This window comes from Pleurodeles waltl, chromosome 6, assembly GCF_031143425.1.
Source record: "Pleurodeles waltl isolate 20211129_DDA chromosome 6, aPleWal1.hap1.20221129, whole genome shotgun sequence".
Lineage (NCBI taxonomy): Eukaryota > Metazoa > Chordata > Amphibia > Caudata > Salamandridae > Pleurodeles > Pleurodeles waltl.
The window spans coordinates 755,728,162-755,754,961 of NC_090445.1; the positions used below are offsets into that span (position 1 = coordinate 755,728,162).

At 44.2% G+C, this 26,800-nt stretch overlaps 1 protein-coding gene across 1 annotated transcript in view; it reads left to right on the forward strand.

The window, feature by feature from the left end:
• Positions 1-26,800, forward strand: part of DCLRE1A (DNA cross-link repair 1A) — an 87,139-nt gene that overhangs the window by 2,340 nt on the left and 57,999 nt on the right. The gene's annotated exons all lie outside the window — the stretch shown is intronic.

Here is a 26,800-nt window from a genome sequence, read left to right on the forward strand (position 1 = left end):
GTTTAAAATTATAACACACCAGTCCATCAAGCCAGATATACGCAAGATAATTTTTCAAATGAGAGGAGGATACTAAATCCTAGTTTGAGAATGCACACATCCTGCAACAAAATTAAGTCTTAAAGTAATATGTAGTTAAGAGGTGTAAGAATTTGGGTTATTGATTGAGGGGGGTGAAACCCTACCCAAGCAGCAACCACAATTCCTGGAAGGGTGAAGTCACAATTAAATCCCTAACTAGCCCATGTTTAACCCTCTGGTAGTTTGGCACAAAAGCAGTCTTTTTTAACTTGGAGGCAATGTGTAAAGTATTTATGCGGCACTTCAAACATTATTAAAGTGAAAACACAGCAAAAGAAAAATCCCACATCAATGTAGAAAAACAGAGTAAAATGTAATAAATCATTTGAGACCAAAATAAAAGAAATTCAATGAGTAGAACTGGAGATGTGCAGTTTTAAAGATTTACGTGAAAATAGTGCCTAGAAGCACAAAGCTCCAACTGTGGTTAAGCTTTAACTATGGTTATCTGCTGACGCCAGACTGGGACAAAGTTCCAAGTTCAGGCCGACCCCAATACAGTGTGGGCTGGATACAGGGACCATGTTAGGTCTGCTGAACAAAGTACCTTAAATCCTGTTTGCAAAGCGTTGCGAGAACCCATTTAGAGGATGCATTGTGCAGAGGTGGTTCTGATGGGCTGTGATGCAAAGTGTTGTTTCGAGAAGCAACAATTCTGGGGCTATGATATGGTGTCCTGTGTTGAGCATGCATCACACAGTGGCAGTTCAGAGGAGTTGCAGGGCATTGATGCTAGGTCATGCTTTGAGGAGGTGTTGCTCAACAGCGGTTTCGAAGAACTGCAGGGTCATGCGTTGGGGACACATCACACAGCAGCGGTTCCATGGCAGAACTCTGGGGCGATGCACTGTGTCAGTTCTGTTTGGACCACAGCTGGCCTGACAGAACACCATCAGGAAAAATTTCCAAGGGTACAGGGCTTGAGTGGCACCCTTTGGGGGGGGGGGGGGGGGGGCAAGGCTTACTGCAGACAGAGGCCAGGTGCTGTGTTCAAGGTGGTTGTAGCCTTTTCTGTCCCACATGATTTGATCAAGATGACAGGCAACTAGCCTTTGGAGTCACTCTACTGGTCCTGGGTTCAAGATGCAGACCTAGTACTTTTCACTCAGGTAGCAGAGTAGCAGGACAGTGGCTTAGCAGTCCTTTTTACAGAAAAGTAGCATAGCAGTACTTCTGAGTCCTCTAGAGGTCCAGCTGTGTATTGAAGAGTTTGGTCTAAGGGTCAATTTTTTTTATACCTGGTGCTCACTTATAAGCAGGAAAAGTTTCTAGAGCCTTCCAACCCAGAGGTGCTTGGAATTTCCTGCCACCCTGCCCTGACCTAAGCTTGTCTGGGGTCACAGGGACTAGTGTCAAACCCTTTCTGATGTGCAAGCATGGTAGGTGACAAAACCTTCACCTAATCAAGTCAGAGACGGCCCATCCTACCAATGCCTATTCCCCCTTTGTCTCACTGTATGGGAGCAATGCATGAAGTTCAGCTGCCAGCTACACCTAGTCATGTGACCCAGGAAACAGACTTCAAGAAAATGCAACATTCTAAAAGTGTCATTTTTAGACTTGTGACTTAAAATTAAACTTTATCATTAAATATGGCTTTAAATTCCAATTATTTAGATATCAAGCTCAACATTCCTAATGGCTCCCAATTGAAAGTTACCACATATTAAATGTAGTATGAGAACCTAATGCTATCCTATGGGAGGGATAGGCTTTATAGTAGTGAAAAATGAATTTGTAGTTTTCCACTACCAGGACATATGAAATGACATGTCTAACTTTTTAAATACAGAGCACCTTCCATCTGGGCTTTTTATGTATTAAAAGAAGGTTTAGACCATGCAAGAGGTTTATTTTGCCAGTTCCAAATTACAGTTTCAAACTGCACACACAGGCTGCAATGACATACCTGAGACCGGTTTAGCGGGCTAGGTCAGTGGATGGCACAATGAGTGCTGCAGGCCTATTTATAGCATTTAATTTATTTATAGACCCAAAGTACATGTAGCACCACTTTACTAGGGACTTATAAGTAAATTGAATGTGCCAATTGGGTGTAAGCCAATTTCACTGTGTTTAAAGGAGAGAGCGCCAACACAATAACACTGCTTAGCAGTGGTAAAATGCACGGAGTTCGAAATTCCACCAAAAACTGGGTCAGAAAACAGAAGCAGGAGGGCTTGAGGCAAATGTATGTTTGGGGATGACCCTGAAGAGAGGGTAAGTCCACATAACCCCCTCTAGCCAAAAGCCAGGTAGACTAATCAGTATTCTTGATGGGTTTTCCTGCTTAGGCGATAGAACATGGATGAAGTCCCCGCTATGAAGTGACAGTTCTTAGTTTTACGCCTCTTGGAACTCGGTTGTATCCCCGTCTACACTCTCCTGAGCCATTGGATTGTTTCATGGGGAACCCTTCTTCTCATCTGTGAAGCACCTAACCTTAACTTGCTCACAGGTGCCGAAAGTACCACCATGGCTGACAGGTGATGTGCCCCGTTCTGCTCCTTGGATCAGACTTCTGTCCCTATCCCAAGGAGAATTCTTCCCATAAGGACTGCAGCCAATCATGGCATGGTCTACTTCCTGCCCCTGGGGACTACTTATCCCTAGGGCCACATTGGTCACCCCCTTGGAGTTACCAGCAGTGGGTGTTTTTTTCTTTTCTTGGACATGCAGACTAAACCCCCCCCCCCCCATGTGCCTTACCCAGAACAATCAAAAGTATTGGGGTTGAAAATGAGGCACTTAGGTGTTTCTCCCATGGCGCCTGGGAACCCTTTCCTCCCCCTTATTCGGGGACTTGTCTGTGTCTTCCTCGACCTCCCACCCACTCTGCTGGGGAACCGCGAACCACCCTTCTTAGCGTCACTCCCAGGTACCTTTTTGTGGCCCAGGTGATGAGCCAGAGGTCCGTCTCCTTAGCAAGCTCCAAGGGGCCTGTGAGCTTAGTAGCAACCAGGTTTTGGCACAGCTCTGGAAAGCCTGAACACATGTTCTTTTGCCATCAAATTGTGTAGCCCTTTGTAATCTTTTACATCACAGCCCTTCACCCAACCATTCAGTGCCTTGCAAAAGAAATGCACACAATATACCCAGGATTGATGGGACAGCTTCTGGATGTTCCTAAACATCATTGTAGGAAAACGCCACTGTATGCATGGTCACCAACCACATTTTGCCTATTGTTGATGCCAGCTTTGATTAGAAGTGTGCTGGGACCCTGCTAACCAGGCCCCAGCACCAGTGTTCTTTCCCTAAAACTGCAGCTTTGTTTCCACAATTGGCACATCCCATGAACACAGTTAAGTCCCTTGTGAAAGCTACCCATGGTACCAAGGGCCCTGTGTCCAGGAAAGGTTCCTACGGGCTGCAGCATGTATTATACCACCCTAAGGGACCCCTCACTCAGTATATGCACACTGCCTTGCAGCTTGTGTGTGCTAGTGGGGAGAAAAGACAAAGTCGACATGGCACTCCCCTTAGGGTGCCATGTCCACAAACCACTTCTTGTGGTGTAGGTAAGTCACCCCTGTAGCAGGCCTTGTAGCCTTAAGGCAGGGTTCACTATACCACAGGCGTGGGCATAGCTGCACGAGCACTATGCCCCTACAGTGTCTAAGCCAATTCCTTAGACATTTTAAGTGAAGGGTAGCCATAGTGAGTACATGGTCTGGAAGATTTTCATTACGAACTCCACAGCATCATAATGACTACACCGAATACTTGGAAGTTTGGTATCAAACTTCTCAGCACAATAAACCCACACCGATGACAGTGTGGGATTTAGTGAAAAATGCACACAGATGACATCCTATGTTAGCCGTAATCGATTGTAAGGCTGACCGGTCTATGCTAGCCTGCCACTTCAGACAAGTTTTTGACCACATTGGGTGAGTGCCTTTGTGCTCTCTGTGGTCAGAAACAAAGCCAGTCCTGGGTGGAGGTGCTTCACACCTCCCCCTTCAGGAACTGTAACACCTGTTGGTGAGTCTCAAAGGCTCAGGCCTGATGGTTGAGTGCCCCAGGGCACTCCAGACAGTAGAGGTGCCCACCCACAGGACAAGCCTTCACTTTTGGTGGCAAGTCCATAAGGGATAATGAGAAAAACAAGGAGTCATCATCTTTTCAGCCAGGGCCACCCCTAAGGTGTACAGAGCTGAAGTGACCCCGTCGTTGAGAAATCCTCCATCTTGCGTTGGAGGATTTGGACCAATAGGGATAGGTATGTACCTCCCCGGAGGGAGTGGACACAAGGAGGATGTAGCCACCCTCAGGGACAGTAGCCATTGGCTACTGCCCCCTGACCCTAACACACCCCTACATTTAGTATTTAGTGTGCAACCCTGAACCCAGCTCTTCAGATTCCTGATGATCTCAAGATAGAAGAAGGACCGCTGAGCTGAAAACCCAGCAGAGAAGAGAAAGAGACCGCAACTGACTCCGCCCCGGCCCTACTGGCCCTTCTCCTGCTTCAGAAAGCTACAAAAGAATAAGCAACTCATTCTGCAATCCCGAAAAGCATCCAGGTGACTGCCTGCATCACCGAGGGCCAAAAAAACTCCTGTGGACAGGAGACCTGTCCAACAAGAAGACAAAGAAACCATCTTTAAAGGGGCTCTCACCTCACTCCAGAAGCGTGAGTCCAAACTACTCTGCACCCGATGCCCCCGGGCCGTGTCCAGAGAAACCAACTAGCCACAGAGGATCCCCAGGCGATTCAGACTACGTGTCCACCCCGGGCTGACCACTCCAGACCTCCACGACGGCGCCTGCAGAGGAAATCCAGAGGCCCCCTCCCCCCCGACCACGACTGCTCGGGACGAAGGTATTCGTCGCCTGGAGAAGCACAGCACCCACAGCCCCCAAGCCTGAGAGAAACTCACCACTGGTGCAGCAACGACCAGCAGGTGGCCCTCACCCTTGACTAGTTATTGGCTTGCCCAAGAAGCCCCCCGTGCCTTAAGTGACCCCCAAGTCTCTCCGGTAGAGTTCTATTGAGAGCCCGGCATCCTGTTTGCACCCAGCCGTCCCTGTGCTGCTGAGGGTGTGGTTTTTGCGCCTACTTGGGACCCCTCCAGTGCTCCTTTAAACCCCCTTGGTCTGCCCTCCAACAACGTGGGTACTTACCTGCAAGCAGACCGGAACCGGAGTACCCCCTGTTTCCATAGGGGCCCACATTATTTTGGCTCCTGTTTGACCTTTGCACCTAACGGGCCCTATGTTGCTGGTGCTGGGTGTTTGTTGTTACCCTTAACGATGGGCTACCTATGCCCCGGAGACTGAACCGTAAGTTTGTTACTTACCTCAAAAATTGTACTTTAATTACCTCCCCCAGGAACTGTTGAAAATTGCAGTGTCCACTTTTAAAATAGCTTTTTGCAATTTTAAAGAAAACTGTGCACATTGTTGATTCCTTTCAAAGTTATAAGTATTACTATGCAAAGTACCCTTCCTTTAATGTACTTACCCGCTAAATGAATCATGTATTCTAGACATAAATTAACAAAATAAAATTTTTCTATATAAAAAAAAACTATTGGCCTGGAGTTAAGTCATTGAGTGTGTGTTTTCACTTATTGCTTGTGTGTGTGTGTGTACAACAAATACTTAACACTAACCTCTGATAAGCCTAACTGCTCGACCACACTACCACAAATAGAGCATTAGTATTATCTATTATTGCCTCTGTCAAGCCTCTTGGGGAACCCCTGGACTCTGTGCACACTATGGTCCAGATGTAGCAAACCGTTTTAACCAGTCTGTCTCTATGGGAAAATGTTTGTACATAAGGCCCTATATCTCATTTTTATATAGTATACAGAGCCAGCTTCCTACATTGGTGGATCAGCGGTGGGGTCTAAGACTTTCTTTGTATTTGCTGGACTGCTCAGCCAATATCTGATCACATGACTAAATTCCAAACTTGTCTTAAGAAAACTAATTTTTGAATTTTGTCAATTTTTAAAAGTAAAAGTCCTGTTAGGGCCTTGTATAAAGTGCCTGTTAGCATCCATGTTTAAGTTTAAAAGTTTTGTAAAAGTTGTGATTTAGTTACTAGAGATAGTTTTAGTTTCTGAAAAAAAAGTAATCCCAACTTTAGAGACATAATGAATGGCTCAGAGGATATAGTGATGAAACTCAATCTCACTCCTTACCTCCATCTAGGGATGGCAGAGCTAAGGTCCCTCTATAAGCAAAGAAAGATTAAAACTGGTTCCAGCCCTACCAAGGTCAAGCTCCAGGAGCTCTTGGCAGAGTACACCATGGACCACCCTACTGAGGAGGAAGACCTCTCCTCAGATGGGAAAGAAGTTAGGGATCAGGCGGTAGAACTTCCCCCTCCTAACCTAGCTAGGGAGACCAGGGTTCCAAGACCCCTGTCTCCACAGATAAGACTCACAGACTCTGGTTCTGAGTCCAGTTCCTCTGTGAACATTGAGGGCAGCCTCAATACGGAGGACATCCTTTTAGCAAGGATGAACAAAAGATTCGCTTTGGAGAAACCACTCCTAGCTATAGATAGGGAGAGAGCAGAAATGGGCTTAGTACCCATACATGGTGGCAGCAACATAAATAGGGTCAGGGAGAATACTGACATCCTAAAAATCCCCAAAGGGATTGTCTCAAAACATGAAGAAGGCGATGACCTCACCAAATGGTTCACAGCTTTTGAGAGGGCTTTTGCAGCCAGGAAGTTAAACAGATCTCACTTGGGAGCTCTCCATAGGGAACTGTTCACTAGTAAGTGTAGGGATACACTCCTCACACACTCTGGTGATGATGCAGAATCCTATGTCCTCATGAAGGCTACCCTGACTGAGGGCTTTGGATTCTCAACTTAGGAGTACAGAATTAGGTTCAGGGGGCTCACAAAACCCCAAGGCAGTCGTGGGTTGATTTTGTTGACTACGCAGTCAAAACACTAGATGTTTGGATAACTGGCGGTGGAGTGCATGACTATGATGGTCTGTATAATTTATTGATGAAAGAACATCTGTTAAGAGATTGCTTCAGTGACAAGTTCCATCAACATCTGGCAGACCTAGTTCCAAATTCTCCCCAAGAATTGGGAAAGAAGTCAGACCACTGAGCCAAGACAAGGGTGACCAAGACTTCCACAGGGGGTGACCAAAAGAAAGGGTTCACAAAGCCTCCCCAGGGGAAGGGTGGTGAGACATCCAAAGACAAAACTAAAGAGTCTTCTCAAGGGCCCCAAAAACCTGCTCAGGAGGGTGGGCCCCAAGCCTCTTCACAGTCCACAAATGGGTATAAGGGTAAACACATTGATCCCAAGAAGGCATGGTGTCACAACTGTAAGCAGCATGAACACCAAACCGGAGACATGGCCTGTTCCAAGAAAAGACCCACAGATTCTACTCAAGTTAGTACTGTGATAGCCAATCTCCAGGTAGGCTCAACAGTGTGCCTAGAACAAATCAGGGTTCACACTGAGGCTACTTTAGTCTCTGAGGGTGGGTGAATATAGCCACACTAGCTGCTTGGCTGCCTAACATGCAAAAATATAGGCAGCAGCTCTTGATAAACGGGACAAAAGTAGAATCCCTGAGGGATACAGATGCCAATGTCACCTTGGTGACAGAAAAGCTGGTTTCCCCAGGCCAGTATTTGGCTGGACAAACCTATCCAGTTACCAATGCTGATAATGAAACTAAACTCCATCCCATGGCTATGGTGACTTTAGAATGGGGAGGGGTTACTGGCCTAAAACAGGTGGTGGTCTCTTCTGCAATCCCAGTAGAATGTTTGCTAGGGAATGATTTGGAGTCCTCTACATGGGCTGAGGTAGAACTCAAAACCCATGGTGACATGCTGGGTATCCCTGAACTGGTGTGTGTAAAAACAAAAGCACAGAGCAGAGCACAGGGTGAAAAAGAAGAGGTGGAGCCTGAACTAATGGCCTAACCTTCCAAGAGAAAAGGTAAGAGGACTGAGGGACCAGCTTTTGTAGAGCAAAAGAAACAGGACCTCTAATCCCAGGTAGATGCCCTATCCCATGGAGCTGGAGCCTTACCAGGTAGAGCTCTTGGGCCCAGGGGGACCCTCAAGGGAACAGCTGTGCCAGGGACAAATCACTTCCCCACTCTTGAAGGCCTGAGACAGCAAGCAGCTGAACAGGAGAAAGGAGATGTCAATGGCTCCCAGAGGGTCTATTGGGAGGATGGACTCCTTTACACTGAGGCAAGAGATCCCAACCCTGGTGCCACTAGGAGAGTGATAGTGCCTCAGGAATTTAGGGAGTTTATCCTCACACTGGCCCATGACATCCCCTTAGCTGGACAATTGGGACAAACCAAGACACGGGACAGATTAGTGAACCATTTCTATTGGCCCAATGTGTCCCAAAAAGTAAGGAAGTTGTGTAGCTCCTGTGCCACCTGTCAAGCAAGTGGCAAGACAGGTGGCCTTCCAAAGGCCCCTCTCATTCCACTTCTAGTGGTGGGATCCCCCTTGAAAGTGTTGGTGTGGACATTGTGGGTCCACCTGAACCTACCACAGCCTCATGGAACCAATACATACTGGTAGTAGTGGATCATGCTACCAGATACCTTGAAGCAATTCCCCTTTGGTCGACTACTGCCCCTGCAGTAGCCAAGGCCCTATTTGGTATTTTTTTTATCAGAGTGGGTTTCCCTAAGGAGGTGGTTTCTGTTGGCTTTCCTCACACACATGTGGAATGAGTATGGGGTGACTTATAAGTTCACCACACCTTATCCACAAACCAATGGCCTTGTTGAAAGGTTTAACAAGACATTGAAGGGCATGATCATGGGGCTCCCTGAAAAACTCAAAAGGAGATGGGTTGTCCTCCTGCTGTGCTTGCTTTTCGCCTACAGACAGGTGCCACAGAAGGAAGTAGGGTTTTCTACCTTTGAGTTTCTGTTTGGCCATCTTATAAGGGGACCACTTGCACTCGTAAAAGAAGGCAGGAAGAGACCTCTCCATGAGCCTAAACAAGATGTGGTGGACTATGTGCTTGGCCTCTGCTCAAGAATGGCTGAATATATGGAAAGGGCATCCAACTCCAGAAGTTGTGGTATGACCAAAAGGCTGCAATGGTTGAATTCCAGCCAGGGCAGAAAGTCTGGGTTATGGAACCTGTGGCTCCCAGAGCACTTCAGGACAGATGGAGTGGCCCTTACCCAGTTCTTGAGAAAAAGAGTCAGGTCACTTACTTAGTGGACCTGGACACTAGCAGGACACCCAAGAGGGCGATCCATATTAACCGCCTTAAGCCCTATAATGATAGGGCAGATTTAACCTTACTGATGAGGATCAGGAAGCAGAGAGGGAACCTCTCCCTGACCTCCTCTCAACTGACCCTAAAGATGGGACAGTAGATAGTGGTCTATTCAGATACCCGCTCTGCCCAACAGCAAGCTGACTGTAGGCAAGACCTGCAACAGTATGCTGAGCTCTTCTCTTTGACCCCTGGTCAGACACATCTGTGCACCCATGATGTGGACACAGGAGACAGTTTACCTGTCAAAAACAAAATATTCAGACAGTCTGACCAAGTCAAAGAGAGTATCATAGTGGAAGTCCACAAGATGCTGGAGTTAGGGGTAATAGAGCACTCTGACAGTCCCTGGGCTAGCCCAGTGGTCCTGGTCCCCAAACCTCATACCAAGGGTGGAAAGAGAGAAATGAGGTTGTGTGTGGACTACAGAGGACTCAGTTCTGTCACTAAGACAGATACTCATCCCATACCCAGAGCAAATGAACTGATTGACAAGTTAGGTGCAGCCAAATTTCTGAGTACCTTTGACTTAACTGCAGGGTACTGGCAAATTAGGATGGCACCTGGAGCAAAACAGAAAACCGCATTCTCAACACCTGATGGGCATTATCAGTTTACTGTAATGCCCTTTGGCTTAGAGAATGCACCTGCCACCTTCCAAAGGTTTGTGAATTAAGTCCTTGCTGGTTTTGAGTCCTTTAGTGCAGCATATCTTGATGAGATTGCTGTTTTTAGTTCCAACTGGCAGGATCACCTGGTCCAGCTGGAGAACATTTTGCAGGGCATGCAAGCAGCAGGCATTCAAATGCCAGATAGGGCAGGGAACAGTTGTATACTTGGGCAACCTGACAGGTGGAGGCCAAGTACAACCTTTACAACCCAAGATCCAGGCAATTCTGGACTGGGAATCTCCAAAACACCAGACTCGAGTCAGGGCGTTCCTTGGCTTGACTGGGTATTACAGTAGGTTTGTGAAGGGTTATGGGTCCATTGTGACTCCCCTCACAGAATTAATCTCTAAGAAAATGCCTAAGAAAGTAAACTGGACCCTAGACTGTCAAAAGGCCTTTGACACCCTAAAAGAAGCTATGCGCTCAGCACCAGTTCTAAAAGCTCCATATTATTTTAAGCAAGTCATTGTGCAGACAGATGCCTCTGAACATGGGATAGGAGCAGTCCTATCCCAAACCAATGATGATGGCCTTAACCAGCCTGTTGCTTTCATTAGCAGGAGGTTACTCCCCAGGGAGCAGCGTGGGAGTGCTATTGAGAGGGAAGCCTTTGCTGTGGTTTGGTCACTGAAAAAGCTGAGACTATACTTGTTTGGTACGCACTTTATTTTTCAAACTGACCACAGGCCTCTCAGATGGCTCATGCAAATGAAAAGAGGGACCCTAAACTATAGAGGTGGTCCATATCCCTACAGGGAATGGATGGGCTTGTAGTGGAGCACAGACCTGGGACTGCCCATGCCAATGCAGATGGCCTTTCCATGTTTTTCCACTTAGACAATGAAGACTCTTGTGGGAAAGGTTAGTCTCATCCTCTTTCCTTTGGGGGGGCAGGGGTTGTGTAGGAAAATGCCACTGTTGCCATGGCCACCCCCGCTTTTTGCCTAGTGTTGATGCCAGCTTTGATTGGAAGTATGCTGGGACCCTGCTGACGAGGCCCCAGCACCAATGTTCTTTCCCTAAAACTGTACCTTTGTTTCCACAATTGGCACAGCCCTGGCACACAGTTAAGTCCCTTGTAAAAGGTACCCCTGTTACCAAGGGCCCTGTGGCCAGGGATGGTCCCTAAGGGCTGCAGCATGTATTATGCCACCCTAAGGGACCCCTCACTCCGTACATGCACACTGCCTTGCAACTTGTGTGTGCTAGTGGGTAGAAAAGACAACATCAACATGGCACTCCCCTCAGGGTGCCATGCCCACAAACTACTGCCTGTTGCATAGGTAAGTCACCCCTCTAGCAGGCCTTACAGCGACCTAAGGCAGGGTGCACTATACCACAGGTGAAGGCATAGCTGCATGAGCACTATGCCCCTACAGTGTCTAAGTCAATTCCTTAGACATTGTAAGTTCAGGGTAGCCATAATGAGTATATGGTCTGGGAGTTTGTCATTACAAACTCCACAGCACCATAATGGCTACACTGAATACTGGGAAGTTTGGTATCAAACTTCTCAGCACAATAAGCCCACACTGATGCCAGTGTGGGATCTATTGAAAAATGCACGCAGATAGAGATGTACCCCCCTCCCCAGAGGGAGTGGGCACAAGGAGGGTGTAGCCACCCTCCGGGACAGTAACCATTGGCTACTGCCCCCTGACCCTAACACGCCCCTAAATGTATTATTTAGGGGGCAACCCTGAACCCAGCTCTTCGGATTCCTGACAACCTCAAGAAAGGAGAAGGACTACTGAGCTGAAAACACCACAGAGAAGAGAAGGAGACTACAACTCACTCGCCCTAGCCCTACCGGCCCATCTCCTGCTTCAGAAAGCTGCAAAAGAAGAAGCAACGTGCTATGCAGGACCAGCAACCCCTAAAAAGCTTCCAGGGGACTGCCTGCATCACAGAGGACCAAGAAACTCCAGTGGACAGCGGACTTGTCCAACATGAAGACAAAGGAACCATCTTTAAAGGGACTCTCACCTCACTCCAGAAGCGTGAGTCCAAACTACTCTGCACCCGACGCCCCGGCCCGTGTCCTGAGAAACCAACTAGCCAGAGAGGATCCCCATGCGATTCTGACTACATGTCCACCCTGGGCTGACCTCTCCAGACCCCCACGACGACGACTGCAAAGGGAATCCCGAGGACCCCCTTGACTGCGACTGCCCGGGATGAAGATATCCTGGAGAAGCACTGCACCCCCAGGCCTGAGAGAATCAGACCACCAGTGTAGCTATGACCAGCAGGTGGCCCTCACGCTTGCCCAGTCGGTGGCTTGCCTGTGAAGTCCCCCTGTGCCCTGTCTGTAGCGCCTAAGTGATCTCCGGGTCCCTCTACAGAGTTGTATTGAAAACAAGGGTGTCCTTCATGGGTGGTGAAAGGCTACCTCATCCCATGCCCTCTCTTAAGGCCCAGCCAGGCCTCTGTCCCTTTACTAGGTATGTGCCTCCAGAGACTACCTCCCCTCCTCAGGGAACCCATTCATCTCCAGTGCAAAACCTCATAGGCTTCAAACATCTTGTTGTCATCTCCCATAGCAAAGTTGTGCACCAGATCCTTTGGAATGGGGACCCTCCTGTCTCCAGAGGGCACTGTGGGTAAGCTGCCACCATTGTTGCTGTACTCTGCCTGTCTGGCTCTGATCTCCAGCTCTCTGAGGCTCCTTTCATGAGCCAGTTGTTCCATAGCAAATTTATCCTTCATGGCCAGTCTCTTTTCAGCTAAGGCTCTCTCAACCTTAGCCTTTCTCTCCTCTGTCTCCAACTTGAGCTTGGCCCGGTGCAACTTGAGCTTTCTCTTAGCCTTTCTGTCCTCCAGCTCCACTGGGTACAGACTGTTGGATGATATACTGCTCCCTGGTCTGGGAGGAGGTGCTAATCCTGTGGGCCTGGTGCCCACTCCTTTCCGGGTGCTGCAACTCAAAACCTTTATCCAGGTCCTCTCATTGCCCATCCACAGACTCCTCATCATCCTTATCCTCTACTGTTTCCAATACTTGGTGAGCCTTTGCCCAGGCCTTCTGGGGTTCTAGTTTCCTGGTATTCCTCTTGAGTGGAAGTTCCCTTTCTCTACAGAACTTCTTGAATTTAACCACAGTGTAGTGATCCAGGTTGTTGAGCTCAAATTCCAGTCTTGCAGGTGTAGCCACAGACATAGATAGGTAGAATGAAGGTAAATATGAAAACAAAAATATCAATGAGAATTGAAAAAACTTGAAATACAGGGCCCAAGTTAGGCTCATTGAACAAAGTATCTTAAGTCGTGGTTGCAGAGCATTGTGAGATGCCTCGTAGGCTGGTAGAGGATTTTGAGCCTTCGAAAAACAATAAACACACTTTTTCAGTTCTGTCAAAGAGGCCACAAGGCTCTGTCAGTTGTTGTTTCGATTTCTGCATATTTAGACTGTATAGGCTTTTACTTATGGCTATTCAGTATCCTCCTTCACTTGTATTTTCATAAAATGGTTTAGGGGAAATCGGTTGTTAGCATCTTATCATTGTAAACTCGGGTAAACCTTTTGCCTCTTACATTTTAGAACACTCTTTGGCAGTGCATTATTGTTGTCATTCCTTGGAGGCCCATTTAAGCCTTCCTTTGTAAAGTCTAGTTATTATTCTCATATTCCTGTCTTTAGAATGTTTCTTCTCCTTTAGGTAGTTTTGTTTTGTTTCTGTAGTGTGTGTTTTTGTAGAATTAACAGTTTACCTCTCTGGATTCTTTCTTCTTTAAGTGTGAGCTTATCCCAAAGGGTTTTTGCATGGGCTTCATTTCGTCATCCTTAGTTGCTGTTCATTTCTCCTTTAAATTTACCTGTCAGTTCCACCCAAGTCCTGAACTCATCAGGATGTTTCAAGGGCTTCAGTTACTTCTCTTTCTTATGTTAGCATTTTAAATTTCTAATATTTTGACCATGAGCTAAATTCTCTCAAAGTGCTATCCCCACTAAAATATGAAAGGTTATTTCCTCCTCTGGACCTCTAAGGAATGTGTTTCACTTTTCTTACACAGCCACTAAATCTATGTAAATATAATTGTGTCATATTTGTTTGTGGATATGACGGCCGCAATTGGCTCCTCCTTTTTGTAGTCCGTTTTTCGGCACAATAAGCAGGTCTTTTGTGCTACAAAAGAGGATTCCTTCTGTATTGACAACGTTTTGACGATTCTAAACCACTTTTTAATCAAAACTGCATCCTTTCTCTGGAATGCATGCACATCACTGCAGAATGCAAGGTGTGAATTCCTCTTTACAAATACCAATTGTTTGGGCGAATTGATTCCGCTGGTGTAAGGAAGTAAAGGAAGTAGAGAAAGTAAGATATTTTTACAGAACTAAAACCATGATGCAATATAGGTTTGATGTAAGAGTTCTTAAAAAACGATGTGCAATTTGAGGTACCATTTGAAAAATTTAGACAACTGCTTGATGGCAGGGAAGGTGCATCGGTGTATGTATTTTGTTAGCGGTCTTCATTTTCTGAGACTTTAGTTTTGTAGTCTAAATTTGAGTCTTGGCTAGATCCCTAGACTTAATCCCTTAGAACCTCATGGCTTTATGAAATCAGATGCCAAAACAGTGTAAATCTTTAATCTTGAAGTACATATACTTTAAAGCAAACTTTGTATGCACCTGGACTGTTTACAGGAAAAGAAACAGTTAATAGCTAACATACTTGAAAATTTCTGCTATTGCTTTTTCAGCCTCTAGATTTCACACGGAGTTCAGAATGCTTTTTAAGCGTTACTGTGTACTTTATTTGTTATCTTTTTAATTTGTGCTGTGCGTTCATATCTGTGTTGGTTGTTTATATGGACTTCGGGCTTAGTAAACTATTATATCTTGATGAATACATGATCAATAAACAACTCTACAGACAAAAGGTCGTTGATATGTTTCATGATGGGTACAAATGACAGTCAAACTAACACGAAGAACTCTTAAAATGACAATCAGCATTGGTTGTAGTAAATAATGTGAGTGAACTGAGTTCCGGAAGAATGCCATTCTCAAAGTTACCATTTGAGTATCATTTAATGAAGATTGGTGTTTGTTTGGCTTACCATAAAATAGCTGTTGCTTTGCTGGCAATTAATAGCTTTGCTCTTTAATTTTGTTGGGAATTTCTGAGGTAAAATAACAAAAGCCATTTGAAGACGTTATATAAATTTAAATATGGTTGGTTACGTTTCTACAAATGAGACAACCTGGTAGAGTAGATAATGCAGACCAGGTACAATATGGATGATGATAAAACCTTTGCAGGCAGAATTGCTAAGTCCTAATCACACACATGCCACATCCAGACATACTGGGATGATTATTCAGATTATATTCAAATATAAATTTGATTATTTTCTCTCACATACGCATAACTGATTTATACAATGTATTTATTCAGCTGCTGCTTACAGCACCTATAATGTCAGATAGTGACGAAGCACTTTACAGAAATATTTGCAAGTAAAGAGGGTAACGAGCATCATGTTAAATATACAACGGGGGAACCACTGATATTAAGTAACAATTTGAAAACGCAATGAAAAGATGGGAATACAGATAGACAAAAAGTAGGAGACAACCAATGTATACTGCATGTGAGTACTCTGTACATTCTAAAACAAATCAGACAAATAATAAGACCGGGATGTCGTAAGGGTATGTGTGTTTATTTTAGCACAACATACATACATATAAGAACATAAACCTAGTCATTCTATGTATTATTCAGATCATTAATCCGTAGAATGTACTTGTGCCCAGAGGTTATTTTAATGGCGTACAAACACCCCATTTCCGAGGTCAAGCCAGGTCAGAGAAACAAGTAATAACAGCCACGAAGACAGTCATTCACATAAAATATCAAAAGTGTGGGGAGTTATGAAACCCTCCGTCAATTTATAGAAATTGTCATAAAATTCACATGAGGTATATTGTGATGGGGTTAAAAATTGGACCTAATCCTTTAAACAGTGATGTGGAATTCCTATCGCCCGACGCCCGGGACATCTTGTTTGGGGTCAAGGGCAACAAGTTTTTATGTTTACTTTGTCCTTGGGACAAGTTGGCCCAACCCTCTGCAGCACAAACCCTTTGGCTGCCTGTTTACAGAGAGTGGAACTCTCTGCAGTTGAGGTAATGTGTTTCCAAAAGATAATGCTGTTTGAACTTGTATTTATGGTTCATTATTTGAAAGCCTTCATTATTAGGGTGAGTGCTGTAAATAAATGTTTTAAGGTCACACTTCACTACTGACGTTGGTTCCAGTACAAAAAAAAAACGTGTATACACCTGTTTGAAAAGTTTAGGCTATGAGGCTAAGTATAATGTTCCCAGAATGCTCTCTGATTAGATGCAAATGAAGTGTCATTTAGTAAAATGTTTTGAAAATTATTTCTAATGGAGAATCAGTGTAACCATTTTCAACACGATTATGGGAAGCATGAAAATAAACAAACACTGACAAAGCCAACTGATCTGACATATTTTTATAAGTCTTTTAGTTTCATCAATGCGTGTCTTGTTTTGACATGGCTTTTGTAACACTTTATTGTTGTGGAAGCTACCAGGCCCTCAACATTGTAACAAACACTGGCAAAAAAAAAAAAAAAACGTTTTTGAACTCTAAAAGCACACGTTGCCACCAGTGGCATAACAAAGGCCCCGCAGCCGCCCTCCAGGGGGCCCCTTCAGCACAGCACCTGCCCTGAGTGAGTCTGGAGAGGGGTCTCCTCCATGTTCTTTGCAAAGGGGCACCCTCCTGTTTCTTTACGTCACTCATTGCCACTGTAGTTCCTGACACTGAACAAAACTACTTTGTGTGCCAATATGCTCCTTGTGGAAGAGCAGAATGCGATCACTCACAGTAAAGCCAGCCGAAAGAGAGAGAAATAGAAGTTTAATAAAAACAAAATGTCTTTGTTAACACCAGACCTAATTAGGGACCAAGACCCACATGTAGGTAGCTTTTTGCATGTCGCAAACAGCGACTTTCGCTGTTTGCGACGTGCAAAAAGCACATTGCGATGCACAAACCCAGTTTTGCGATTCGGTAACCTGGTTACCGAATCGCAAAACGGGTTTGCGACTCGCAATTAGGAAGGGGTGTTCCCTTCCTAATTGCGACTCGCAGTGCAATGTAGGATTGTTTCGCGGGCGCAAACCAATCGCAGTTTGCGCCCATTTCAAATGGGTGCTAACACTTTCGCAAAAGGGAAGGTGTCCCCATGGGACCCCTTCCCATTGTGAATGTCACTGTAAACATTTTTTCAGAGCAGGCAGTGGTCTGCATTACAAAAAAAAAAAACTGCTTTATTGAAAAGCAGTCACAGACATGGTGGTCTGCTGTCTCCAGCAGGCCACCATCCCTGTGAGGGCTGCCATTCGCAAGGGGGTCGCAAATTGTGACCCACCTCATGATTATTCATGAGGTGGGCATTTGGGAAGCCCTTGCGAATCACAGATGATGTCAGGGACACCATCCTACATTCGGATTTGCGACTTGCAATTTGCGGGTCGCAAATCTGAACCTACCTACATATGGCCCCAAATTCTTAAAGAAAGTCACAAAAGTGCACCCATGGTATATGTCGTACCCCTATAAAATATTTGTGAACTGTATTTTAGCATGGGTAAATACCATGTGTAGATTTGCTCATGTGAAAATCTATTGAGCATTTGCAAGTTCATTTTCCCTCCAGCCACTTTCTTCCCAACCCTTGAAGAAGTTCTAATTCTGCCATTGTCAGGAGTAAATGTCCAACCTTTCTTAATATGGAAAAATATTAGAGAGAAGCTGGTGAAAATCTTTAAAACATGCAGGTTAGTAGGTTTGCAGACTCAAAGGCATTCCAGCCCTGGAGCTATTGCTTACTGCTTCCTCCAGCCTCAGTATGCAGATCTGCAGAAAGGTGGCAAAATAAGGGAATTGCTACAGTAGGGATTAAAACTGCAAGTATTCAAGCCCTACTATGGTAGTAGCCCTGGCATAATCAGAGAGGCTATTATCAGAGCTCTTACATAATGAGATTGCTGCCATAATTTGGTGCCACACTACATGGCACCAAAGGGACAAGTAGATCTTTTTACAGGACAAGTAGATTTGAGAAGCAACCTGTCCCCTGGACAAGTAGATATTTTAATAAATTTCACACCCCTGTTTAAACTAAGAGCATTCATTTTATTACAGCATCTTTTCCAATGCAGGACATCCACAGATGTCACCATAATAAAACTTTTCATGGTAGGGAAGAGCACGGTATGAATGAGCCTCCCCTGAAAGGCCAAACAGTATCACCAAAAGCATTGTGAGTGGATCTAGTGCCACTAGTGAATTTATGAAAGAATTTAGGCAGCAGAGTACATTATCCAAAAACATGTACACAGCGGTATCAGGAAAGATTACCTTGTAGATGGGCTTAACGTTTTGGGTATGAATCGCAAAGGACCCTGACAGTATGTAAGAGGTCCCACAGGCTTTAGCACGTATTTCGCCTAAATCATATAGAAGTGCAGTTGTTCAAACAGCAACCAGTCAGCTGGTGATATCCCCTTCCTATCGAGCATATTAATACGCTTGACAGGCCACCGAGTAACAAATAGGTCACTGACCCGCAGAGTGCCTAATTGAGCCATGACTTTGAACTGTGATAAGAAATCTGCACAGGTAAAGCAGTGTTATCAGCAAGGGGCGAAAACAGCACAGTCTTTTAGGGCTCACATCTGCTCCTCAGTGATTCAATACCAACATCTTAGAGTTTAGCAAACAACAGTATGCGTCTCGGCACATGTGTGGAGTAAGTTTCCTTTTATCAGCCGAAGGCCAGGTTGTAGGGAACAATAAGAGTAGATTATTTTCCATGCTGGAACAACACATTCAGGAGCCCATCATTTAATGTATTTTACCAGAGCTGCAATACATTCACTCCAAATGTAAGGGAAAGCAATCCATCTCCTACAGTCCTTGTTTTTAGAATTGCACTGAGAATTCTGCAACCTTGTGTTAACAAACACATTTGGAAAATTCAAGGAAAGGCCTGAGAGGGACACAAATCAGCAGCATTTAACTCAGTTATACAGCTTTCAAATTCATCTCAGAGGCAGTCCTTGAAAAATCAACTTCACCAGCCTGGGTAAACATGCCCAAATTCAGCCTCTATAATCCACATAGTTTATGGGCGAAGAAATATTTTCCAAAATAAAAAGGAAAGTATGCTAACGAGCAGATGTGCGTATCTGTTTTGAGGAAAACTTTGTGAGAAATACATTATGAACTAAATGAGTGAAAATGTTTTCACTTCTAAGGCAGCTAAATGGGCTTGAACCTCTAACTGAGGTCTCATACCAAGTAATTTAAACTTCTATTATTGATCTGCCCCTGCTTCATCCTATGCCCTTTATTTATTCTATTATTCAGCATTAATTTACTTTATTATCTCACTCAGCTAGAGCTACGAGCATGTCAGGGTGGTAGGTATCTAACGCTAAAGAAAACCGTAATACCATATTAGGGTTCAATCAGGGATTTGTAAAGTGCACTACTCACCCTGCTTTGTGAATTTTACATAGCCATATATCAACTCTTTACAAAACCCTAATTGTTGCTCCCTCATTACTCTACTCTAATCCTTTTTTAATTATACTCTTTTTGTCTGTTGTGCCTCTTCCCTTGTTACCCTTCAGTTATTTTTTATTTCATCCTTTACAACTTTACTTACCACATCTCGTTATTCTAACACCAGCCTAACCCCAGCAGGTTACCTAATTGAACAGCAACCCTTGTGCCAATCCTAACCCTGATACTTTAACCACAGTGGCAACATCATCCCGTATACATTTCATACAGTGATCCAGCCATTAAAGTTAGACTAGTCTTGTCCCTTATCCTTTCCCAGTGCTTCATTTATATAAAAACAGAAAGTTTGCAACATTTCTTATAAATGTATCACCAGTGCTGGACCACTCATTTTGACCAGTGGCATCACTCGCTGCTATCTTGGGTGCCTTTGCCAACTTCGATGCTAGCGCCTGGCCTGTTACAAGGGACAACTGGTGAACTTTTAAAATGATGTTGAGTGCAAAGCCAGCCCAAATTGGAGTGTTGGTGCAGATGAAGCGAGCACGCATTTTTAAAGGGATTTCTTTTGGTCACGGGTGGGTTCTCTCCAGCAAATTTTTTGAAAAATAACAATCTGTGCCTGCCAAATGGTGACTTTCACAAAACATTTTTCACACAATTGGACTAAAAGTCCAGAGATTTTTGAAGGCAAAATCCCCAAAATATCCCAGTTCTTTTGTAGTGCGTTAGGCAAGCGTTACCCCCAGAAGAAAAAATGGTTGCCAATCAGTGGATTTTCAGCACAGCTTCCTTAAAGGTTTCCTAAAGAAAAACATGTCAATATCTCACACAGGTTAATCATAAAATTCACACTTCCACAGAATAAATCCTAATCCAACAATTCTCACTGGTGAAATAATCCTATTACCGGGTATTCCGGGGAGATAAACTCAGCATTGCATCTGTCGATCACCTCGTTTGCCACCTGCCGGTACGCGGGGAGTAAAGAATGTCAGATTGATTCCATAGAAGTGTGAACCTCTGTGAGATTTTGCCAGATTTTTATTCCTGGTCCTGAAAGATGTAAAAGCAGAAACACGTCAACTTTTCAGATAATGGGAGCCCCATAAGATATATCACAAGACTGCTAGTACAGTCTAGTGCACCACGGTACTCCTTACACTTAGTGGCGACCTGTAGGTGGAGTAACAGCTGGCTTTTTTTAATGTGACCACCTCTTTGCAAAACAATAAATAATTAAGAAGGATATATATGCTCTAAACCAAAGAACATGAATATGAAACTATATCTCATTTAAAAAGTGTGTTTAGATGTAAATTGTGTTATCTGGATGTATATAAATGTTATCGCTTTGCAGAGGTATGTCAGTGTCTAAATCAGAGATCATAAAATAAAAAACTCCAAATTAATAATACAAAGTGGAAATGTGTACATATGAAGGTGTTAATGTATAAATTGATTGTTTGAATTAAATTCACTATCCAGTGACAATTGATGGTTTCAGTGTCCATTATTTAAGTGGTATATTGATTTCACCCTACAGCTACCGAAGTTTTTTTGGTATCTGGGCTCAATAGGAGGGACGGCTCAACAAAGAAAACAATGAGCCACAATTCTCATTACCATGAACAAAGAACAATTTATAGTTGATTTTGTTAGAAGGTTTAAGTATATTAAGATGTCCAGAGAGTGATCCCCTTGTAAGCAGATGCATTTGTACTCCTAAACCAATAAAGATGGATCAAAACATTTTGCCCTTGAAAGAGAAAAGCAGAAAACAGGTTTGATGAATACAAAATTTCAGAAGAAACATGGGTAGGACTAGTTAGACAAAACTGCAATTGGTGGACATCCTCTTCAGAAAGCATCTTGAGCTATTGCTGTGTCATGAAGTAAATTTCCATTTACACATGTTGAGTTTTCTACCGAAGCTGTTGCATCATTTACACTGAGTCACACCATACTGTACTTTTTGATGACAATAAGGTATGAAATGATGTATCCAGTTATTTATTAGTTTACTGCAAAAGGCCCTCGTATAGCAACATACACAAAAATGCAAATACAAAAAATAATTACAATTGGCAAGAATAACTCGCATGAAAATATTCCTAAAATTCTACTACTTTAATAAATGTCAGGCCAGTTCTTCAAGGTATGTATTCTCACTAACACTACTCTTCTCTCACACATAAGACCACTTACTGTGACCAGGCTACTCAACAATGTTGGTACAAGGCAGTGAGCACATAGTCTGTGGATCTCAGCAGGTGTAGAAGGGTAAAAACAGAAGTTCAAAGATCTGAAGTTTGGCAGCGGAGACACAATGGAAATCTTGTGTTATCCCCTTCGCTGGCATGCCTTTTCCCCCTCAGGTTCCCAGCATTTTTTTGGTGCTATTTGGGGCAGTTCGCGCTTAGGCCCTCATAACTTTCTGTCCATGCCAAATTTGTGTCCTTTTTTTCCAACGTGCTAGGGATTCTAGAGGTACCCAGAGTTTGTGGGTTCCCCTGGAGGAGACCAAGAAATTAGCCAAAATACCGCTACAATTTTCTTTTCTTTTTTCCTACATAAATTAGGAAAAAAGTGCTGCAGAAGAAGGCATGTGTTTTTCCCCCGGAAAATGGCATCAACAAAGGGTTTGCGGTGCTAAAATCACCATCTTCCCAGCTTTCAGGAACAGGCAAACTTGAATCTAAAAACGAAATTTTTCAACACAATTTTGGCATTTTATTGGGACATACCCTATTTTTTGTGCTTTCACCCTCCTGGTTAGTGACAGAAATAGCTGTGAAACCAATGCTGGATCCCGGACAGCTAAACATTTCTGCAAATTAGACAAAATTATGAATTCAGCAAGGGGTAATTTGTGTAGATCCTTCAAGGTTTTCCTACAGAAAGGAACAGCTGAAATTTTAAAAATTAAATTGAGGTGAAAAAAAGAGCCATTTCTGTCCACGTTTTCTTCTGTAACTTTTCCCAGCAGTGGCAGATTTTTTAAAGCAATATACAGTTAAGTCTGCTGGGCTATTAGGGTGCGGTGATATATAGGTCTTGTAGGTTCATCAAGAACCCTAGCTACCCAGAGCCAATAAATGATATGTATTTCCAAAATGGACAGAAGATGAGGTGTTGAGAAGCAGTGGTTATTCGCAGATCTCGGAATTCCGGGGTCCCCATACTAGCATGTGAATTACAGGGCATTTCTTAAATAGACTTATTTTTTACACACTGTCTTACATTTGAAGGAGAAAAATGAAGAGAAAGACAAGGGGCAATAACAATTGTTCTTCTATTCCGTGTTCCCCCAAGTCTCCTGATAAAAATGGTACCTCACTTGTGTGTGTAGGCCTAGTGCCCGCGACCGAAAATATCCCAAAACAAAACATTAACACATCAAAATTATTTATTACAAAACTACCTGTTTTTTTGTTTGTTTGTTTTTTTGCAAGGGGGGCACCTGCATTTTTGGTCTTGGGCTCAGCAACCATCTAGGGAAACCTACCAAACCCAGACATTTCTGAAAACTAGACACCTGAGGGAGTCCAGGGGAGGTGTGACGTGTGTTGATACCCAAGTGTTTTCTCACCCAGGATCCTCAGCAAACGACAAATTTAGTTAAAAAAAAAAAAAACTCATTTTCCTCATATTTCTCTGTGGGATCTCTGCACCAGCACAAATTTCCTACCAACGTTCCCCTAAGTCTCCTGATAAAAATGATACCTCACTTGTGTAGGTAGACCAAGTGTCTGTGACAGGGAGGGACCAAAAACATGTTGAAATCGAGAGTGAACCAAAGCAGGTCCCAAAGGGCAGTTTGAAAACAAACGTTATAGGCTGACAAGTAGGGCAGAATTTTTATCTGTATAGATGCAACTATGCTGGGTGGTAGGAATTTTGTAGATTCCCTGCCTAATAAAAATAGGCTGATCTGCCCCCAAGGGTGACAGAAATGTGCAACAGTAATGTGCTCCCATGAGGAGTGTCACTTGCCAAAAGGCCCCCCCCCCCCCCTAACAAAAAACACACACACACAACAATCCCTGGTGCCTAGTGGTTTCTGCCCCCCTTGGGGGCAGATGGGTCTAATTGAAATAGGCCAATCTGCCCCAGGGGGGCAGAAATAGCCTAATATAATATCCCCACTTGGGAAGCGACCCTTGCCTAAGGGGTCACTCCCCTTATGTAATAATTTTTTTTTTTTAATCCTGTGTCTAGTGGTTTCTGTCCCCTACGAGGCAAGGGGAACAGAGATGACCTAATACAAATGCTTCCCCCCACCCCCCCCTCCCCCCGGGAGCGACCCTTGCCTAAGGGGTCTCTCCCCTTATGAAATTATAGCACACAGATAAGACCTTGTAAAAGGTACCAAGGACCCTTGCCCTCATCCCACTCCCTATGGCATAGGTAAGTCACCCCTCTAGCAGGCCTTACAGCCCTAAGACAGGGTGCACTATACCACAGGTGAGGGCATAGCTGCATGAGCACTATGCCCCTACAGTGTCTAAGCCAGTTCTTAGACATTGTAAGTGCAGGGTAGCCACAAAGAGTATATGGTCTGGGAGTTTGTTAAACACGAACACAGTTAAGTCCCTTGTGAAAGCTACCCATGGTACCTGTGCCAGGGAAGGTTCCTACGGGCTGCAGCATGTATTATGCCACCCTAAGGGACCCCTCACTCAGTATATGCACACTGCCTTGCAGCTTGTGTGTGCTAGTGGGGAGAAAAGACAAAGTCGACATGGCACTCCCCTTAGGGTGCCATGTCCACAAACCACTTCTTGTGGTGTAGGTAAGTCACCCCTGTAGCAGGCCTTGTAGCCTTAAGGCAGGGTTCACTATACCACAGGTGAGGGCATAGCTGCATGAGCCCTATGCCCCTACAGTGTCTAAGGCAGTTCTTAGACATTGTAAGTGCAGGGTAGCCATAAAGAGTATATGGTCTGGGAGTTTGTTAAACACGAACTCCACAGTTCCATAATGGCTACACTGAATACTGTGAAGTTTGGTATCAAACTTCTCAGCACAATAAATCCACACTGATGCCAGTGTGGGATTTATTGAGAAATGCACACAGAGGGCATTTTAGAGATGCCCCCTGCATGTAAGCCCAACTGCTAGTGCTAGGCTGACCGATTTCTGCCAGCCTGACACTTCCAGACTAGTTTCTTGCCACATGGGGTGATATTTGTTTATAAAATCCCTGGTATCTAGTGGTTTCTGCCCCCTACCTAATAAAAGTAGGCTGATCTGTCATCGAGGGGAGGGCAGAATGGCATCAAATAAATTTGCCCCCCAGGGGAGCGACCCTTGCCTAAGTGGTTGAACCCCTCATGTAATTTAAAAAACAAAAAAAAACTCCCTGGTATCTAGTGGGCATTCCTGGAGCACTGCACGATCGCTATGCAATCATGCTGCAGGAATGCTCAGAGAGACATGAAAAGGAAAGGAAAAGCCTTTGCTTTCCCTTTCATGCCTCTCTGACTTCTCCTGCCCCGTACCGAGGATAAACTAATCATTTTCTCCTTGGTCGCGCTCTGATGAGGTCAGCGCGCGATCACGCATTGTCATCAGATGTAACTGGGGGAGGGCTTTCCCTGCCCAGGGGAGGGGGATGGGCCAGGTGCAGGACGAGCTGATTACGTCCTCGGCGCACGAGTGCCGTGGCCGAGGATGTTATCAGCTCATCTGTGGCACCCAAGGGATTAATGGCAACTCAGTGCAGAAGGTGGCAGAAACGTGCGTATCTCAGACCTGACTGCAACATCAGAGTTGCTTGAATAAAAGGGCACACTTGGCAATTCAAGCATGTTGGCATGAATGCCTCATGGAGGCATCTGTGTAGCAACAAATGAAATGTCTAGCAACGCAGGTCTGCAAGCACAAAGACTTCAAAGGGTCTTTGGTGTAACAGAAGACCAAGAGTACAGCATTGCAGGCTGCAGGTACTTGGGCCATACAAGTTCCCGGGCACAGCAGACGATGATGTGCAGTGGTGCATGCACAAGAACATCAGTAGGTACATAGTCCTCACCCAGACTTCAGTGCACTTGAAGATAAAGGCTATACAGCAGTGTCGACCTGCAGGGCCTAACTGACGATAGATTCTACAGGGAAGCAATGGAGCTGATGCACATGAGTTCTCACACAAACAGTGGGTTGATCATTTCTGGGAATCTTTGTGCTGGATTGTGATCAAAGACTTCCAATCTTCGCAAGATCAATCCTCTTAATGACTAGGTGGGCGCTTACCTTTTAGATAATGTGCATAATTGAAGCACCTATTGCTAGTATGTTGTCCTCCAAAATAGATGAAGCAATGCATCTATAAAGAAAAGATTCAAAACAGCATTTCAAATTATAGTCAATAAGATTGTCTCAGAAAGGGGAGTTTGAGATCAGTAAATAGGGAAAGCATAAAGGTGTATTAAAATATTAAAGTGCAATACAGAATAACAAAAATATAGCAATCTCAATAAATCAGTTGTAAAGCTCAAGATAAATTGCAATGAAAGCTTTTACCATTTAAAACAGATGGAGGATTAGGTAAAATCAGAGCAATATACTGAGTCCAAACTGTGCAGAAAATCGAGAGAGACAAGATGCATCCCTAGCAGAGACCCAAAGAAGATCTGGTTTACCCAGAAATTGAGGGCTTTTAATAGTAATTTTCATCATAGAAAGCAATGCAAATTGCACAGTCAATACAACAGCAAATAACAATTCAGCATTATAACATGTTATATAATACCACCGTCCTATCACTATACCCCTAAATGAATAATAATGTCCTTTTTGACCTAATGTCATGGGAGGGGTCAAAACAAATCTGGTTACATAAACAGTAGAAAGATTTGTAAGTGAATAGACTGCTGTGAGGGAGCACGAAGAGCCTTGAAAATATGTAAAGGCTTCATCTAGAGTTCTTTGAGAACAACATGTATTTTCAAAACAAACAGTGCACATTTGACTGTGTGTAGTGTCAATGAGAAAGATAAACACACAATTAATATTATGAAGCAGCAGTCCTGTTAATACAAAATAGATTTGAGGCATAGTTTAGCATAAGTCAGAAAAACACGGTTCAGTATATCACAGATTTTTCGTTTTAATTGGTATAGGTTCATGGAAAGATACACAACAGGCAAATCAGGAAAAAGCTTTATCAGCAATACTGTGGAAAGCTGTTCTTGAGCACTCACTGG